This window comes from Gavia stellata, chromosome 3 (genome assembly GCF_030936135.1).
Source record: "Gavia stellata isolate bGavSte3 chromosome 3, bGavSte3.hap2, whole genome shotgun sequence".
NCBI lineage: Eukaryota > Metazoa > Chordata > Aves > Gaviiformes > Gaviidae > Gavia > Gavia stellata.
The window spans coordinates 42,223,858-42,244,796 of record NC_082596.1 but is presented as its reverse complement, the minus strand read 5'-3'; the positions used below and the strand labels follow the sequence as shown (position 1 = coordinate 42,244,796).

Below are 20,939 nucleotides of genomic sequence, written 5' to 3'. Positions count from 1 at the left end.
TTCACAGGTATAATATGAAAGAATGCATGCTTGTTTTAACCCTCTGTGCCTTCTGTAGTTGGATTTCAAAATACGGAAGTTGTACTTTATCCAGTTTCTATTCCTGGTGACAGTTTAGTTAAGGGGCAGAAACCACAGACCAGTTTGAACACAGAGCAGTTGTTTGTTTTGTTTTTAATGTTCATTGATATCAACGGTACGTGGTGAATTGGCAGCACAGCAAGTCCTATGATAAGGATGAATGTCTGAGCAGTAGACCCTTCCCGTGCTCCAACTTGAAATCTTCTGGATATCTCCTGCTCTGAATGGGATTGAACATAACTGGGGGTTATGTTATTACATATAGTGAGAAAACATCTGAGTGATTTTTCTTCTTGAGAGGTACTGTTCAGATTTGAAAGGGGAGGAGGGGACCTGAAACTTCTCTGTGTCAACATCGTGATGCTGAGTGCCTGCTTGCGGGTACCGTCTCCACTTGGGTTGTGGAGGTCATCGAATAAAGCCAGGTTTAGGCACATACATTTTTAATGACATAACCCTTTGGGGGTGGCTTTGTGTACTTGTCTACTACCAGGTCAGAAATAGGCGTAGTCTTACTAAGCCCTTTGCCACATGCTTGTTTCAGGCTGTAGAAGCACAGCAATGAGGGTTGGTTTTGCATTGTGTAGAAAGTGAGTTCTTCCTTGGAGATCTGCTTATTTTTACTTTTGAGTGTGTGTGTGGATTTAACTAAAGAACATGTGTTCACACAGTTGTGCTATTTAAATTAATGTGGGGTGACTCAGTGTGTATTCACTGCTGTCATCCCACAGCAACTGTGACAGAACATTTTATTGTCTGAAGACAATGCTAATAATGGTAGCATTAAAACGGCATTGTAGTTTCACAAGACGATATTCCATTCCCAGAACTGCGAAGTGACTAAGAGATTTGCCATTGTCAGACAGGGGAACAGGAGCTGACCTGCAGCACAAGCAGTGCCTTCGTTTCGGCTGGGCTGGGCTGTGCTGCCCTGCCTCTCTCTGCTTCCACTTTCCAGGAGCTGCACCAGGGTTTGTCACAGCAGCGAGCGCCTTCTCAAAGCAAGCGCTCCAGCGTTCGGCTGTGCTGCGAGCTGTCGTAACACAGCCCCCTCCCGGGGCGATCCTACCCTAAGCTGCTTTCATCTAACAGGTGAGCCGTCCACCAGCATCGTGCACCTGCCAACCCATCCCGGCCAGCCGAAACGTCTGGGAGGGCATGCACTGCTTCTGCCTGCCCCTTACCTATTGCTGCTGGCCCCACCAGGTATGCAGTTTGCTGAAGGAGAACTCAGTAGTTAGGTTAGTGCTTTGCAATGAATACATTGTAGATGCTATAGCATTCCCGTAACTTGTAAAACAGCAATTCAGAAGAGAAGCATTTTACCTAAGTGGTGCTTAGTTTTTACCATGAGCTTTAGTGGAGGGACTGTAGGATGAAAGCAATGTGGCTGCAGTGACTAGTGGAGGGCAGCTGCACTGTCTTTGTAACTGAGGTGTACCTTATAAATACAAATAAGTTGTCAGTATGAAATTAATAAACATTACATGTATGTTATTAATCCTTAGCATCACCTCTTGTTGTGTAAACATAATAATGACTTCTTTATCAAAAGACTTGGTAATAATGCTTGGAACATGAGAACAAAGATGCAGTGGTGGGAGCCATATACACTTATTCTTTCATAGAAAATACTAAAGCTAAACCAGTTACTCCCTCATAAGTAGTCCTTTTTGGTGGATTCCTGGTATACTGTTGTAATAATCACATTGGATAATGACAGCATAGACAACATGATGAGAAAATAAACTGGAGAAGAGATTGTTGGCAGTGAAGAGACACTGGTTGGAAACCTTGCTGGCCTTAAACCACGTTTGTGATACCGTGGCTTACATATAGTGTGGACAACATCTGCAGCGTAAAGCCATTTGGAGGTTCATTAATGAGCATGTTGATATTACCATTGCAAAGTTCGCTTCATATGCGTTAGTAATCAGCAAATAAGATAGCCATGAGTCCAGACCCTGAGATCTTGCACTGAACATCTTTAAGATGCGCAGCCACTGAGCAGGACTTGCTGCTTAAATGGCTCCCTTCTCCCAGCAGTGTTTCTCAGGAGCCATGCGACAAACTACCAGAGGGTTGAGCTTTGTTTCCAGTAGCTTCATTATTAAGTTGTGCTCATGTCTTAAGATGGATGTTTTTAAAATGTAGTTTGTGTTTGATTGGGATACTGAAGAAAAAGAGCCGATTTAAGGAAAATGAAATGGGGGAAGAGAGAGTTGCATGTTTTACAGTCTTGAGATTCCAGGCATCCTTGCTGTGAAAAATGGGAGTTTGTTTAATTAGCCAGTTTCTGTGTGGGTTTGCTGAGTTGCTTTAGTTTGTTTGTTCTCTGTCAGTTTCTAATAATGCTATTATTTATTTCCACTAAACAGAAAAAAATCAGTTTGGTGATCTCTGTTCCTCGAGGCCTGCTAGGAATACTGCCTCAGAGTTGTATCACTACAAATATTTGTATGTTCCTGACTATACTGTGGGCAGAAGCATTGGGGAGAGCCGAACAATTAGCCTAACTCAAGATTGTTCGTATATCTTCTCTTTGCTTTTGACAAAATCAATGCACGGTTCTGCCTAAACGTGATCTTCCATGAGCTGCAAGGAGCAGATCACATCATTATTATCAGCTGGCTAGTTCACTCGATGTGATACGTACCACAGAATGTTGCGTGGGGCCCTCGGTGATTTCTCTGCCTAGTATGTGTTCTGTAGCATCAGAAAATCTCCTTTGATTAGACAGTTTCTAAATAGCCATATTTGTTATACCCGCCACTTAGTTCTGTCCCAACATACCCTGCGTGTTCCTGCATATCTGTATCACCAGTACAGTCTATGTGGGGCTCCAGTAGCATAGTGAATATTTCGACATGCCAGCCAGGCTTGCACAGAATGGCACAGCCCCTCAGCCTCCTGTTTAGCCTCTACTGACAGTTAAACACTGACGTCAGCAGCTTCTTGTCCTTCTCAGCCCTTCACTGAACTGATTCCTAAATGCTGTACACAAAGAAGTCCTGCACAGCACTGTGTGTTAACTAATTGCCTTGCTGAATACGTTACAGGTGCCCGCTGCTAAAAAGGAGAGATCATACTTTTTTTCTTTCTAGGTAGTTCTTATTCTGCCTCCTCACATTTTCTTGATTTCCTCAAGTGATTCTGTTTTGTGTGCTGTTGACGACTAAATCACTGAGACAGGCAAAAAGCAGAAGAGCAGAGGAAATGCCCAGTGCATACTGAGGAGCAAATATCTTAGTCTTTCAAGAATGCAAAAAAGGAGCAATGGAAAGAAATGGATACCTATGGTGATGAATTTTAACATGTACATTGTAATATTTATTACTGTCTCTGCCATGTTTGGATTACTTGCTGCTGAGGATAGGGTGAAGCAAAGAGACACCGATTTTTAGTACCACTGAAACAGAGGTAACAAGATGAGATGAGAGAATCATGTAGGTTGGAGGGGGCCTCTGGAGGTCACCAGGTCCATCCTGCTGTCCGAATCGGATGCCATTGAATCAGGTTGCTCAGGGCCATGCACAGGACAGTTTTCAGTATCTCCAAGGGTGGAGGTCCAGCGGACCTTCTGGGCTCCTGTTCCAGTGTTTCACCTCCCTGACAGTAAAAAGAGGTTTTTTCCCCTGTATAGAACCAGAATTTCCCATGTTGCAGCTCTGGCCGATGCCTGCCTTCCCTCCCCTCCCTCCCCTCCCTCTCTGTGCACCTTTGAGGACAGTCTGTGTCCCCTCCTGTCAGGCAGTTGCAGACAGTGGGTAGGTCCCCCTGTAGCCCTCTCTTTTCAGGGCTAAACAAATGCAGTGCTCTCGCCCTCTCTTCCTATGCTCCTGCCCCGCAACTCGCTCCGGTGGGTTGACATAGGTCTGGCGCCAGGCAGCCAGCACTGCTTCAGGCAGCTTGTCTACAGGACAAGCTCTCTTTTTCCTGTGCTGCATCCCAAATGTATTCCAGAGACTGGTTCCTTTTTTCATATCAACTGGTCTTAAGCTCTCCTTTTTTTTCTACCTTTTTGTGCAACATCTCCAAAAAAGTAACATTTTCAGATGGCTGCATGTACTATGATGTCACACCAAATTCTATGTATGGTAATAGTAAAGAAAAAAGCAACTGTTATTTCTTAGCTCAGTTATTTTTATCTCTCGCAATGTCCATACTTACAACTGTCTCCATCCAGCAAGTCTTGATCCTGATTTTTTTTCTTTAAGAACTTAAAACATGTTGGCTAGTATAAAATTAAATATTCTGCAGTCAGACACAAACATCCAACCCAAAAAGGTCGATGCTACTCCAGATCCAGGATCCGGGTGTAAATCATATTCTGTTAGTGACTGAAGAGGAAAAATGGTGCTTAAATAGTGTCTTCTGCTGCTTCCATATGGTTGTTTTTTTTTTTTTTTTTAGATTAAGTTGCCCCTGGTATTTCAAGAGCCTTTATACAGATACTGTATACTCTCGCGGCAAATCCAAACACAGTTTAGCAGAGCAAAGCACAGTTGGAGACTGGCTTAGTGCCCAGAGTCTGCTTTTAAACTCTGCAAAGGCCCTTCTCTTTCTTAGCAGTGCTGAGTGTGGTGTAGATATCCAACATTTTCTAGCCAGGGGAGAAGAAAAGAAAATTTCAAGATAGAATTTCTAAATTTTGATGAATCACGTGTTATGAGTACTGGCCTGAAAGAAGGTGTCAGTTTCTGAAGATCCTAAGAAACAGGATCAGGCACGTTGTAAACATCCAGTAAATGAGCTGAGAGCTACAGCACCTGATGAATTCTCATCTAATTTTTTTAAGATATCCGTTACCTCCCAGCTGAAAATTCACACACAGTTGTTCTGGGTATATAGTCTAAAAACATTATGGTTTTCAGAGTACAGAATATGAACCAGTAGGTTTCAACTTTTTCTTGATGTGCTGACCATTAAATGTTGTCTAATGTATGTATGAATTTTATATGGCTAATTTAGACTTTGGACAATACGTATTCTTCTTACAGGTATTTTTGAGAATTCCTTTGGAATAATCCACAGGCTCATCAAGGAACTGTTGACTGTAGGTTAAAACAAATAGTATGTCAAGAGATTGACAACTTGATTTTATGTTGTTATTTCTCACTGACTGAAGAAATTGGACCTGTCTCTCCCTGCCTAAAATAGAGTAATACCAACACAATATTGATCCATTCTTGAAGAGCTGTTGCTCATAGCATGATGTTCCTTTTGGAACTTGACATAATGTGTATCCCTTTACAAGGTACTTGAATAAAACATTAGAAAGGTAGAGTTTGTGACCTAGTTAGGAGTTATGTGCATGATGTCTTCTCCTTGGTTGAACTGAGGAAACAAATAAAGTAGAGCAGGGAATATCTTTACATACGACAAACCTTGCCTTAATTTTCAGATTGGTTTCTGTTAATGAAAGGGGCATTTATGAGTTTGTGCTCTTTTGATTTTGGACTGAACATAAAACAGCTAGACATCAGAAAACTTAATATGCATAGTGAAATTTAATTAGGTAACTGCATAAAAATCAAAGGGGTTTTTTTTGTAGAGAGGAAGCAAGAATCCCCTTTTGGTACTAGACCGCATATGTAGCTGCGTCCTATTTTCATCTCCGCCTCTTCACAAAGAGGTGTTAGTACCAGATGTGTATGATCTGCTGCCAAGGGTGATGGACCAGGGATATTAGGAGGAATGAACTGTATTCCTTACATATTGCATGGTGCCTTCTTCATGTAGCAAAGGTGCGTGAGGTCTGACTTTTCAAAAGGTAGACTTTAATTTTGTGTGCTCCGGTTTGTATTGCTACACTTGGTTTTCAGAGGCACCAAGCACCTACTTCTTCATGATCAGAGTTTGACTTGCAAATGCTAAGTACCTCTTGAAAGTATGCATAAAGTCTCCTAAATTAGGCTTAATTAACCATTTCCATGAAAAATACAGGCCTAACCTTTTCAGTACCTGAATTTACCTTTTTGTAGAAATTATGCAAAAATGTATCTGTTTATAAAAATGTTTTTATATCTATATCGTATACGGTAACTGTTGGGAAAGATAATATGATTCAGATGTGCTCCAATTATACTGCTCCAACTATAATTAATTTCAAAAATTGATTTTCTTTTGTGGTAGATTAGGCAAAACTGAGTACAATTAGATGTGCTGAAACATCTGTTCAATGTTAACTCTCAGAACGAGAGGTTACTTGCAATTTTTTGTTAATCATAATTATTATGAGACTTTTTTTTTTTTTTGGTAATTAAAACCCAACACAGCTATGCAAGTGGAGAAATGGAGGATTCCATCGTGGAAAACACCAGGTATACTTTTTGAGTGAGATTAAACAAGTGGCACATCCAGATGTATTTCACATAAACCATCAAACTTTTTAAGTCACCTTTTGCTGGCAGTACCAAAGCCAGCAAAGTTTCTCCATGATTCATGCAGGCAAAGGTCAGTGATGACTTGAATTTCATTCTCTTAAAATTCTCCATTTAGCTTCTGTGGCTCTGGAACCGTCTCATGTTTTTTCTTTTTGTTTCCCGCTGTTATGATAATTTTTTCAAAAAAAGCATTGAGATTAAAATTTTTACAAAGGTGGTTGGGAGGTATTTAACACAATTTCCATCTTTTGTTTTCAATCATGGGAAACATGTTGTAAGTAAGCTGTTACGTCATGCAACTTGTGCAAGCACTTTCCAACCACCTGGAGGTATTCAAGGAGCGTGTGGACGTGGCATTGTGGGACGTGGCTTGATGGGCATGGTGTTGTGTGGTGTGGGTGGTTGTTTGCGGGGGGTTTTTTGGTTTTTTTTTTTTTGGGGCGGGGGTGGAGGTGGTGTTTGTTTTTTTCTAATGGTTGGACTTGATGATCTTACAGGTCTTTTCCAACCTTAGTGATTCTGTGTTGCATTACATGCACCATGTGCTCCTCAGCGGAGCATGGGCTGCGGCTTTGAGCTCCCTCTCCATTCATTTACAGGTTGGCCAGCCTGGACACACAGCGTTCCTCTCTGTGTGTCTGCACGTTAGTGTGTAGTATCCTGATTAACAATTGTCATCCAGGTAATTCAAATAAAGTTGCATGTGTGGTTTTCACTTTTCCTTTTGTGGTATTTCTGTGGTTTTAATGTTCGGGGTCAAGACTTCACTGAGCCTGGATGAAGGCAAAAAGCAGAACAGCTATGGAAAGTATGTTTAGGTATAAATATTTCAGCTTTTCATAAGAAGACAGAATGCAAACAGTAAGATGCTTTTAGTTGGCATGGTGTTGCCTAAGAAAATACCTGAAACTTGTTTTATAGTAATTTCATTCCATTTTTCTTTCACTTCAGTTTCATCAGCAAGGGGAAACAGTCCTTTTATTTGTTTTAATTGTTCTTCTTTAAGATTCAGATCTCTGCGCCTAAACTGAGATAAGTTTTGGCAATTCTCAGGTTGTGGATATCTAAGGAAAAGCCATGTTCTGGCTCGGGAAACAAACTCCTGGTTTCTAGCAAGTAAAAATGGGGAGAATCAGGTACACTCCCTGAATTCTCACCACGGTGCCTTGTTTGCTTACCCCAGGCACAGAGATCACCATGCTTTTCAGTTAAGAGCTGCTGAAGAAGATATGTCCTTGGAGAATTGGTTATGAGCCACGTCCCTCCGCTGATAGTATCCAGGGCCAGATGTCTCTCATTCTTCAGAGGTATCTCAAATAAGTAATCCAGATGTTAGGCTGGCCTCTTTCTCCCTTTTAAAACCTTCACTGGGATCTCGCTTGCGTGGCAGACATTGGCCATTCCTTCCTTTGAGATTTTGAAATTTCAAGTATACAATATCAGTCAGAATACTTGATGATCTGGGCCCCACAGTGTTTTTGCTCATAGCATAGTGCTTTTTATTGTAAGGATGCTGAGCTGACAAGCAGCCAACTAAAGGGACCACTGGTGGGACAAAGTGGAGTTTTATGGCCCCTCTGACTGGAAGTGTACATGACCTCAGAAGGATCAGGTACCTTTAGAGATAAGGCTGACCCACAGAAAGAAGTAGGGATGCTAGCCAGAAGGAGAAGAAAATGCTTATTTTCATATGTTACTTTTGCATTTCAATGACACTTAGTCCTAAAGGTCTCAACCCCATTACGAAGTTATATATTATTTAATAAGTCTTCTAAACACGGTGTGTTACTAGAATGTCCTAGCACTACAGGTGGAGGGAGAGCTTTGGTCCTGCTGGCACCCAGCCTGGGTGTGGATGTTCTCAAGTTAGTCAGTCCTGGAAAGGAGCATCACTCCTTCCTGAACTGTTTGCATATCCTTTGCTTGCCAAATGATCAAAATAATACATATCTGAAAATGGTAGAAATGTTTAGAATTTATCTAGCTACAAATTTAGTTTTAAGATCCCCAGATCTCCTTATAGTGATTGTGAATGTTTTTCACTTGACCTTCGTTTCACCAGCAGATGAGAGAGATTGTTGAAATTAGGGTAACAAGCAACTGTGGTATGCCAGCTGCCCAGCCATTGTGGAGTGGTTTTTTATTAGGCATTCCAAAAGGGTTTTTTTGAGATAAATTTGAATGAGGCTGTGGGATTTTGTAGACAACAAAGCTATAGAGAAACATCTGTTCAGAGGAGAATGTGATAGTTCATACCCATATAATTGGTTGATTTGAAAAATATTGAAGAAATTAATATTTTTTTACAGTCTGATTCTAGTCCACAGTTTCTTATCTTGGTTTCGGCGCTTCCTGTCTAGGTGTTAGGCATTTTCTGCCCTAACAAAGGAGGTTAAATTCTCCAGCTGATGCTCAGGAGGTAAACTGGCTTGTGTACTTGGCTCCGTTTCATGGATTTTTGTGATTTTGAGAAGTCTGACATGAGCTGTTTCAGATCTGAGATGTTTGAAAATTTCTTTTTTTTTTCATTTTTATATGTCTGTCTTTTTTTCTCGCTTTTTTTTTAAAAGAGAATTGGAAAGATAAGGACAGTTGCTTTAATGATTCACGTTGAGGCCAGAGTTCAACTAAATCCCATGCACCTGTCTAGGAAGAGCCAGTGAGCGATCAGTTCTTTGCACAGATCTCAGCTACTGTGTCTTTGGCACTATATCAGCATATCTGTTATTGAATTTTAAGAGAAGTAGTATGGGATCACTTACTGTTCCTGAATCAAAGTATTGTGGAGACCAGTCTTCCCTGTTGCGATGATAGCAATCTGCTATCATTGGCCTTGTTAGGTTACTTAAAGGGGGGGGGGGGGGGGGGGGACGACTAAGAAAGAGCGGCAATGAGAAATAAATGGAGTGGTAACTGTGCAAAGCTGACAGTGCGTGCTGTGGCAGCCATGCTGACGAGGGTGCCCTGCTGTACCCTGCCTGCAGGGAGCAGGTCTGTGCATCACCAGAAAGAAGCACTGACCTCTCGGTAGTCGTACGTGCTAGCAAACGTTTTCAAACTCTATTGATCGTCTGATGTGAAACTGTATGGCAATATGCCTAGCTGTATTTTCATCTGAATCATACATCCGCAAGAGAAATGAAATCCTGGACCTCCAGGTCCAGGAAGAAATCCAAGAAAGAGTCAACTATATTAGTTGCCAGCCATAAGTTCTGTTGCTGCCTTGGAGGCCAGGCATTTGGTGTAGTGGTTTAGTCACAAGCACATGGGCTCTTTCAAGCCAAGGCTATCCACGTATTGTACTACAAATTCCCCAGAGGGTGTGGGACAAGAGCAGTTGTTTCCTCACCACCTTCCTTCTGCCTCATGGAGAAGACAAGTGCATGTTATTCAGTGGTGGCCTTTCTGGGTTGCTCTGCGTTGGAGATTATTTATTGATTTAAAATTTAAAAAACAACAGTAAAATAAAAAATACAAATTAATGTTTTATAAACCCGGGGGAAAAGAATTTTCAGCACAGTACAAAAATTTAAAGCATTCCTTTCTTTAGAATAGGTAGATAGATGGAGGAACCAAAAGTTTGTGACAGAGATCTGGCATAGTGCGTGCAGAAGGGATGAGGTTTTCTAAAGACATTAGAATTCTATCTGCATGAGCAATTAGAACTTGAGAAATATTCATACGACACCTCTTACGCTAAGTCAGTATAATTAATTGGGAAAGGAGGATTTGGTGCCTTTAGCTGTCCTGACAAGTCCTCACTCATGTTTTCCACTGAGATTTACACTATATTCTACGTTTTCCTTTACTTTTTGTTGCAGTTGCATATTTATGTTTAAAAATATTCATTGTGGTGTATCTGGTCCCTCTCAACTGTGTTAACGGTGTTGTGTTAATTAAGAAGTTTGTCTGAAGTGTGTCACTGAGGGGCACTATGTTGGACTGATAAAGTGCTAGTGGAGATCTGTTACCAGAACAGTTCATCCACTTAAGACAGTGCAATTAATGTCTGGTTCTGCCTTGGGCTGTTCATTCTGCACCTACAAAATTCAGTGCTGGCTGCCTGAGGATTTGCTCTCCTGCTGCTGGAGGCACCTAAGCCCTCACAGTCTGCTCTGGTGCTTCATGGTTGGTCCCATCTATGTATGAGATGCACAGACTGGAGAATATTGTGCTGTCATGTTGAAGAACTTAACATAGTACTTGGTCTGACTCCATATTACTCGATCAGCCTTATCCATTAATAGTTTTAGTCACTGCACGCTCCTTTTGTGGGTGCTAAATAGAGTTGTTGGCATTTTGTTTGCTAGCATGAATGTTGAAACCAGTCACGTGCTTAAAAGCTCTGCAGAACATGAATCTGCTTGGGTTTTGTTTGTATATCTTCCTTGGTCATTGCTGTCCTGGGTCCAGATCCAAGCTCAGTGAAGCCCATGTGGTGTGCGCCTTCCTAGTTATTTCACAGTTTAATGCATACCCTCTTGAGAAACCCTTGAGACCTGGAGCAGTATGTTTGTTGTGGAACCAGAGGATTATGGCAACCCACTGTATGAGAGCTACTCCAGTATTAATACTTGCAATTTTAATTACTGTGACCTCTTTCTAGCACCTAGAAGATGCAATAGGCTACACAGTTTTTAAATAGTATACACTGCTGTTCACTAAACAAGAACATATTCTACTATATAGTTCACACTGACAGTCACATCATAAATGTGTTAATCCCCGTTGCTGTTTGAAATAACGATCTAAAATAAGCATTATATATTTTGAGGAAATGATAGAAACTTTTCTAGTCTTGCCAAAATTTTGAAGGTATTTATTTTTGTGTATAGCTACTACCTCATGAATAGTTTTCAAGTCCATTTGAATTACTAGTATTGGAGTAAACCATATATATGTGACTTTTTATGTCTATATACTTGTATCAATAAAAAAATAAAAGTGTATACACATTGATATGGGAAGAAGGAAACTTTTTGGTGCATGCCCTTAACATGGTGTCTGTGTTTTGGAGCTCTCTTAAAAAAAAAAAAAACTTGTGCTGGAGAGTCTTCCTTAGCTTGGCATTTCTACCCTTCAGCTGGGCGTCACCAGCCTCCTCACAGGGTTAGGAAAACTGCTTCTTCCCTTCCTGCATCAGTGCCCTCCTGCACATAAAAGTGTGCGGAGGTGGGCTGCGTCCTGCAATAGAGCTGTTTCCCTCCTAAATGAAAACACCTATTTATTTTTCCCTTAATTATTATATATGCAAGTACTTAATTACAGGAATATAAACTCAAAATTTTAAAATTCTATGGTTCTCTGTCAGCCTATTGTATTGTGAAGATATTTAAAAATATTTTTATCAGGTGACATAAAATGCAAAGGTTTGGATTTTTTTCTGTATGGATTTTAATAACTGGTCTAAAGCCCCAAGAAGTACCTAATGATTTTGGAGACAAAAAGGAGAAGATATTGCATATGAAATGAAAGATGTATCACAGAATCACTACGATTGGAAAAGACCTGTAAGATCATCAAGTCCAACCATCAACCAACACCACCATGCCCATTAAACCATGTCCCACAATGCCACGTCCACATGTTCCTTGAACACCTCCAGTGATGGCTAGACAGGAGTAGTGTTTTGTAAATACCCCTGTAGTTTAAAAAAGCATTGTCTAAAATAAGTGCCTTAGAAAAGGGGAAGAGGCTTATAAAAAAAAAAAGCAAAATTCGTACTTTTTTAGTAATTTTTGCCACCAGTTGAACATTATAGTCCTTCCATGAATAATCACTTGAAATAGGTGTTGAGAAGTAGATAACTAATTCCTAATAGACATATAAAAATTCAGTAGTAATTTTTTGATGCAGTAGTTGTTAGTTTGAAAAATACCCTGTTGGCTCTCTCTAGTTCCCAGCAGGGAGGTGTGGGGGGGATTTTAAGCACACAAACTTTTTGCTCTTTGACCTTAAGTCTGAATATGGGAGGTCACTTAAATACACATCATCACTGTAGATCACATATTTTCATGTCAAAATCAACTAGCAGCTGCCCTGAAGTAATACTAACAGTTACATGTTGATATTTTTCCTCAGTTACTTGCAAAATAGCTAACACTGATTCCACGCCCTGCTAAACCTGTATCATGGAAATAGTGTTTTTCTGATTTTTTGTTTTTTTTTTTTTTTACAGTATTTTCTCTCTTCTTCATCTGGAAATAGCCCAAAACAAAACAAAATGGATTGTTTATCTATAACAAGAACTTAAAATGCACAATTTTGTGTTGTCCTTCATCAGCGAAGTAAAAACTTCATTCTGAAATTTGGCCCTGTTTGCAATTATACATTGATCCACAGCATGGCTGCATCTTGTCTCGCACCTCAGATACTGCAGCATATGTGAGCTTGTGTTCTGAGGCTTCCCAAATGACTTTATAATTAGTTGTTATTATTACATAGCACCTAGCTTTTCCAGTGTGCAGCCATGTTGATTTCATCACTTATCTCGTCTTTCATGTGAAATAGTCGTGGTTGCTCTTGTGGCTGCCTTGCGTTTCTTTCCCTCCCTTCTCATGGCATGGGCCAGCCTTGGCGTCTGGTTTCCACGACCTCCAACGTCACAGCTGCACTGACGTCTATGCACCCGCTGTATTACTGCTCTGTTGTGGTTTTTTAATGACTTTTTTCATATTTTTTCTTCTTTTTTTTCAGAAACCCCTGGAGCATTACATTCACCTGTTCAGAGCGTGGACAAGAGTTTGGCATTGCGCTTTTACAGGTACCTTTTTGAACTAAAATGCACATTTTTTTCCAGGGTTTGATAAAAGGAGGGCAATTCCTGAAGGCCTTTACCATGTCCTCTTCTGCTGTCCTCGGAATTATGTTCTGGAAATGAATTTCTCTTCCTTGACCTTTCTAATTGATTGGGTTGGCAGATTCATTAGTTGCAAATGTGTACTTCAGTACTGTTTAAGAAAGATTGAGGCTTGCTTTTGCTGACCTCAATCACGTAGCGATGTATGTGTCAACGTGGCAGAATCCTTTTTGGAAATAGTCCAGTAGTTTCAGGCTTTTTCCCCCATCCTTTATTCCCAGTCTGTACTTTAGTTGTAGTCTTTCCATTCAGTAGATTGCGTTAACTTTTTAGAACAGAGACCTTCAGTGCAAGTGAGCGCTTCTAGCCTTAGTCTTCCAGAGCTTTCTGTGATTTATCTGGTTATTACTAATGCGCTCAAAACCAGAAAAAAGCTTAAACATCTCTGAGTCTCTCCACAGCACTCTGAGCCTGATTTCAAGGTCTGAGCAGGAGATGAGCATTAAAGTTTAAAATCTTTTATTCATTGTTAAGGCTCCTAAACAAAAGGGGGAAATCCAGTGTCAGGAATAATGGAAAGAATGTCATATATCGAGTAGCTTCATCCTCGGTGAGTACAAGGAAACCGGCTGAAACCCAAGAGGGCAGGAGGGGACAGGAGCTGTACATGGGGCACTTTGTACTAGTGCTTGTACAATTCTTGAAAGACTAGTAGGGCACTTCTGGTTTTTCACTGTAGCAAAGATCAGTAATCAATGTCTGATGCATCATGTATCAAATCAGCAACACGTTTCACTAATATTTAGTTTTAATTCCGCTCAGTAGAAGGCATTTCATGTTCATCTGTTTCCAATCACCATATTTGGCTCCAGAATGCAAATTTGCATCATGTGGAGTCTTAAATTAACAATTATTGCTGCTGTTTTATTTCAAGACAAAAATGTTAAATCTGAGAGTATCCATAGCTACTTTAAGGGTCAAAATCTGTTCCCAGAATGTAGAAGTCATCTCAGAAGCCATTTTTGTCAGCTGAGGAAATTGGGAGCTTGAAATTCCAGATACATTGTGGTATGAAATTAAAGGCAGCAAAACTGTCTTGGCTGTGCTAAGGACTGACACCAGCAGCATTCAAAGCCTTGTAAGTGATCTGTGTTAGTTTTTGTGGTCACAAGTTAACCTACACTAATTTCACAGTCACGTTTCATATTTTTACCTTCCTGATGTCATACTGTATGGGATTTATTTCTGCCTTCTTAAAAAGGGAATTCAATGTTTGGCGTTTGTACAGATGCTCTAGGAGGTCTGTAGTTTGTTGCTGGAGATATGTTGCTCATTTTACAAACAGAAAAGATTGGGTCTGTGATTTATGATGAAAGCAGCATTTGGCCCTGGCTGCAGTGACACAGCCAGCCTTCCCTCGTTATTGGCTTTTAGATAATGTCTTGAAACCAGTCCAGATCAGTGATGAGCTGGTGCTGGTGGGTGAGGGACATCTCCTTCACTGGAGGCACTCATTTCCCCAGCAATGACAGGGATGGTGTGCTGGCAGGGCGGCTGGCTGGGGGAGGTTACCTTTACACAGCAGGCACGGGCGGATGAGAAAACAGACACCATATGCCCTCACTTGAGGCTCGGCGCCTTGTTTCCGGCATCTCATGATTTGTCTAGCTTAGGCAGCCTGGCCCTGTGATGTTCAAGTTCAGTTTCTCTAGATCCACCTATGTAAAAAGTTGGCTGATAGTCATCTCTGAAGAAGTAACAATTTATTGGCATAAAGCCGTAGCTACCAGCTTGGGATACTTGTATCTAATTTCTGAGTTTGGAAGAAATTTCCTTTGTTCCTTTGGGCAATCATACTCAATCCTGTATTTAATTCCCTGTTTGGAGATCTTGCTTTGTTTACAGGAGAGGGAGGACCTATTAATGTGTCTGTGTATCACAGATCTGAGAGGAGAACAGATACGTAGCAATGGTGAGGTAGTCTGATACTATAAGGGGGGATAGGAATAGAGAAACAATTTAAGCAATCTTTCTAAGCAATAGTCTGACGCACTTGTGAGGACGGGGTCGAGAGCATTCCCAGTTCAGGACTCCCCAGGGGCAAGCCTATTGCACGTCTCTGCGCGCAAACAGCATATGAAAGTGAGCTGAAGCCATGCCAAAAGGAAGAACTGGATTTACTGATGAGGCTACAGCAAACCTTGGCACTTGTTCGATTGACTGGCCGGTGTTTCTGGTTGACTGGATTTCCTCCATTGTTCGTTTTCCGCTTGAAAACGTGCAGGGCTCCAAAGCTGGTATTCTTCTGATGTAGGAGCTGCGAGGGAGGTGATGAGGAAGAGCACTTGAAGTGTCCTTCCTTTTTCCTCTAATCCCTTGTCTGTCCTTGTACTCTATTTTTGCTTCCCAACCCACTGTTCAGTGCCCCCTTCTCTGTTCCCAACACCTTTTCCTCTCTGTCCTTTTCCTGGTAACTGCATTTCTCCTCTACCTCTCTGTGTCTTGCCATTTCTCACTCTTCTTGTGTCTGTCCCCACACTCCCCCACAGGTCTGGGTTTTTTTTCTTTCTTTGAGCTGGGATGCCTCAACCCTCCCTGCACTGCCTCCCTCTCCACTTGATTAAATACCCTGGTCGCAACTCGATACAGCTTTTGTTTTCTTTAAAGCGGTGAGGTTTTTATGGTTTCTTAAAAGTTGTGCCCAGGAAGAATTACCATCATCATCATAACTTCATCAGATATGCATGATATGCAAAAACCATTCAGTGCACAGACTCTGGACAGTCTGACTTCTTAGAAGCATCTTTCTACAAATGTTGTTTTAGTGAAGAGTAGTTACTTTAAATTTCAGTAATAGGAGAACACACTTTGAGCATCAAACTTGGATATTAAACAAAAGTTTGGATGCTCATTAACAAGTAGCTAACTGGATATTCATCTTCAGTTAAATAGGTTGTGAACAGTTTCTGAAGATCTATAGTTTTAACATGTGGATTCTGTGGGCACGTATTTCCAATACAGCAATTAAGAAGAAAATACACTCCATGTATTCTAACAGCTAACACTCAACAGCTCCAGTAAATATATCCGGTATAGTCTAAGGAGTTACACATGCAAATGTGTAATCAAGCCATGCACATACAGTGTAGTACTTGTGTTGGGCCATACAGCTATATCATTGATTGCAACATCATAATAACACTGAAGACCTAAATTGCGTTGTGTTCCAGTGCCAAAATTAGTATTTTTAACCATCTGCTTGAAGAAGTCTTAAATATACATACATGTCTTCAAGACATAGTGTTATGCACTCCTTTCATTTTCTTTCTTGACTTCTAACACGATGTATCTTTAGACTTGAGGCTGGAGAAAAGGGGAATGAACTCTCCTGTGGTATGGGAAAATGTCCTCTTATCTAGAGAAAACCATAGCTGTACCAGTCAAAAATAAAAGACACCATTCATGGAGTTGCTCTGAAGGTTGCAATGCCCTGGAACACTGCTGTAAATCATGTGTGGTTTGTTTTTGTTGGTTTGGTTTTTTTTAATTATTGTTTAAAAGAGAACTGATTTGTTTTTACATAGTCACAACTTTTATAGTGCATTTATTTAAGAAAAAATTAAATGGGCAATATTTCACATATGTAAAGTTCCAATGCTTAGAAATGGTTAACTCAGGGCAGTTATGGTGTAGAAAGAAATAAATAGCCATGCTGACCTTACTGCAGTAATAGCTCATGTTACAGAAAAGGCTGTTTAATACCAGGAGTTTTGACAACCAAGACCCCACAGCTAATCAGAAGAGTAGCTCAAAGTCCTCAGTTGTCAGAATTAGGCCACTCTATTGTACTCCATTGGCTGAGCATGATCAGTTTTCTAATGGTACTGGTTTTAGCATACTCTGGTTTTAATTGTGTCTACTGTACTGCCTATTAAAGGTGGTCTCGTAAGTTCTTAATATCAGTAAAAGACATTCATTGGCTGTATTTTAATATCTATTTCCAAAGACGAAAGGGTTGTGTTTATGTATAGAGTTTATTAAAAAGAATTTTCCATGTAACAAGATAAGAGTAAGCTGTTAAACTAAGAGAGAAAAGAGTTAAATATATGTAATCTATGTGGCATTCTGGTTTCTTGCTTGTAAAAATTTGGTAAGTATTATAAGAAATATTCCATATACTTCTGCACTTTTTTTTTCAAATATATTTTCTGAAAGGGTAAGAAACTTCATAAAGATGCTATTAAGCTTTGTTTTGAAACTTTGAAAATACATACTTTAAAAAGTTTCTCTTGCTAATTAAATCCCGGACTAAAGGAAAGGAAATTTTAAGTATGATATATTTTTTTTCCATTTATAATAGCTCTTTATGGTTTCTGTTCTTTTCACAGCATAAATCGTTGGGATTATTTCTCTTTTCTGGGCCATATTTGTTTACTTTGGGTCTTTGTGTATTTGAACATTTCTGGAGTTTTGCAGGGTTAGTAACTGCAAGGGAATGTCTAACTGCAGCTATTTTCATTGTGTGTTTATTGTTATTTCACAAATAAAATATGTTTATAGCTATGATACTATGTTCCTTTAATATGTTTCTCATTGTAAACAGTTTTAGAAAACTTTTCTCAATAAATAAGAGTCTAAACATGGCAACTTGAGATTTCAGGGCTTTTGGCCTCTTATGACAGATTCTGGTAACTTTTTTCCTTTCCCACAAAAACGAGCTGGCAGCGGCAGCAGGTATCCATTTATGTCCATGAGATCAGAGGTTGCTGCACTGTTCTGAGAAATGGGAGACAGGATCAAATCGCAGTCCCTGAACTGGGGCAAGTTTCCCACCTCCTGAGGAAGAACCTGGTTGGCAGAATGTTGAGTGGGTCTTTCTATTTCAGCTGAATGTCCTACTTGCTAGAAATTACTTAATTGCACTGGAGCAGGGTTAGTAACCGGATTTTCTTGCCAAGTATATGGGCTTTTTTACTCTTGCCTTAATTTAAAGAAAACTTGCAGATACTTATTTTTTAAAAGTGGAAACCTTTGAAAAGAAGTGCTGGAGATGGTTCTGTCTCTACATATGGTATAGCCTAGTACCGTGAGCATCAGCCCTGAAGGGCTGCTTCCAGTCTGCACTCCAAGTCAAGCAGAGGAAAAGGTGTTTTCTTTGTCATCTTCGTCATCCCTGACTGCATTTTTAGGGCCAGCAGGTACCTGCTAGATAAGGTGGTGTGAACAAGCAAGATGGGCAAAGAAATCCCTGGTTCCTCTACAGCTTGGGAATTAGCCATCAGCCTTAGTTGTGTGCAAGCCTGTTAGTAGAAACAACAGGGCTGCACCTATGCTGGTTGGCATGGGTGTGCAGGGTATACCCATGGGCCTTTTCCTCTGAACATCCCTCCTGTCCTACATGCTCATGTTCCTTCCAGATTTCTCACAGTTCCTTTCCATGGAAGTCAAATATGAGATATGGGGAAGGCGTCCAGGTTTTGACCTGGTTTGGTGTTCAGGACATAGCTGGGGTGTTGTACCCACGACAGAAGAGTTCAGAAGTGATTCTCAATTTATTAGTTTAAGCAAAAAAGTACTGGCAGAGGAACATGTGCTTCAAGGCGAGATATAAACCTTAACATCAGCTACCCAAGATTTTATGAACACTGCTGTCACTTAAATGGTGAACATAGAGACTCTGTTTCCCTACAGAATCTGCCAATTGAGGTGTGTGTGTTTCAGTCTTCATTAGTTTTGACTGCTCAGCTTGAGGTTGCTTTTATAGGTTTGCATTGAAGTGAGATGCCATATCTCAAAGGGAAGCCATGTTGCCGTGCTGAATGTGCTGGTTTTGGCTGTGATAGAGTTAATTTTCTTCATAGTAGCTAGCATGGGGCTGTGTTTTGGATTTGTGCTGAAAATAGCATTGATCATACAGAAATGTTTTCATAATTGCTGAGTAGTGCTTACACAGAGTCAAGGCCTTTTCTGCTTCTCACACCGCCCCACCAGCGAGTAGGTTGGGGGTGCAGAAGAAGTTGGGAGGGGACACAGCTGGGACAGCTGACCACAACTGACCAAAGGGTTATTCCATACCATATCATGTCACACTCAGCATATAAACTAGGGGAAAAGCTGGCTGGGAGACCGCTGCTTGGGGACAGGCTGGCCATCGGTTGGAGGGTAATGAGCTATTGTTTTCATTTGCAACACTTGTCTGTCTTGGCTTTTATTTCTTTTTTTTTTTTTTTTGTTATTTTCCTTTTCATTACAATTTATTATTATCATTTTATTTTACTTCATTTATTAAACTGTTCTTATCTCAACCCACGAGCTTTCTCACTTTTACTTTTCCGATTCTCTCCCCCATCCCACTGGGGCGGAGTGGGGAGTGAGCAAGCAGCTGTGTCGTGCTTAGTTGCTGGCTGGGGTTAAACCACGACAATGCAGTAGCTACAAAGGAGGTGAACCTACTGAAGTCACCTGGTCGTAGGTCCTCAAGTCTTTGACTACCAGGGCCGTGTTGGTAGACACACTGCACATTCACTTATCAATTTAAATCTGGCTTGATTTATTAGTATTTCCAAGTTTACATGCAGAAGTAGTTCTTCTAATCCAAGGTGATTTATGTTTTAGGGCTCACTCCATAGTGTAAGTTAAGACCAAGTCTGATCCCATAGTTGCACTGGTGATGACAAGTATGCTGCAGTAGAATGCTTTAACATTCGTACAAGTTTTCAAACATTTACAGGATTTAGGACTATGTTTAATTTATCTCAGGATGTCAATGGCCCAGAATTGGCATTTTGAAAATACTGCTACCACAATGTATGTTCCATGGCTGAGTTAACGATAATGAATTTTTTGGTGAGGGATGCGACAGAAGTTACTGAGCTGTTTCCCAGCTGCCTAATTACTGATTACGCTTGTGCTTCTGTTGTTGTCTGCGGGGCAGAGGATGAGACTTTGCTGTGGCCAGGGACCTCGCGGGTGACTGATGTGTGGAGTCTGCAAATCCTACTAGTGAGGCGGCGTATCTGTGTGGTAATACTAGAAGGAGGGTGCTTTGTAGGTGTATCTCTGCGTTTTTGCAATAGAAGATTTTGATTTCCTTCTTCACTAGTGGATATGATTTCTACTGAACTTATTACCATAAAGATTTGGGTAACTTAAAATACGTCTCAGTCTTAAAATGGACTTGTTAAGAATTACCACGGATTTGAGATGTGAACTAAAATGAATAGTGTTGCATTCAAAACATAATTATGTTCATTATGTTATTAAGCTGAGCTTCATAATTAAAACCATTTTGTTGTTCTGCCTCCCTCTGTTTTCTCCCAGTCTGCAGCAATGACCCCCCAATTAATTATTTTTTTTTACACATTGAAAATGTCACCACTAGGGAAAAAAGTGCTTTTCCAGGATGCCGAACCCAAGCATGGCTGTGAAGGACAGCCGCCAGGAGCAAGGAGATGAGGTGCTAGCTTTTCCTGTCAGTAGAGGAGAAGAAAGGAAAAGTGCAGTCCAGATAGCACTGCTCCTTCAACCACAGCAGAGCAGGAGTTACTGTGTCTTGCAAAAATGGGATGGGGCAATGAGGAAACGGTTTGAAGAGGAGGTGGCGAAGGAGCAGAGAAATAAGAATCCCCCTTTTTCTGGAGAAGAGGGACCAAACAGCTGGGACCTGGTGCAGC

The 20,939-nt window shown here is 40.7% G+C and overlaps 1 protein-coding gene across 2 annotated transcripts in view; it reads left to right on the top strand.

Annotated features, from left to right (window-relative positions):
- Positions 1 to 20,939, top strand: part of FAM110B (family with sequence similarity 110 member B) — an 82,711-nt gene that overhangs the window by 52,761 nt on the left and 9,011 nt on the right. For both annotated transcript variants that reach the window (XM_059815289.1, XM_009809388.2), the window contains exon 2: positions 13,164 to 13,230. The gene's annotated coding sequence lies outside the window, so the exon portion shown is untranslated. The remainder of the gene's footprint in view (positions 1 to 13,163; positions 13,231 to 20,939) is intronic.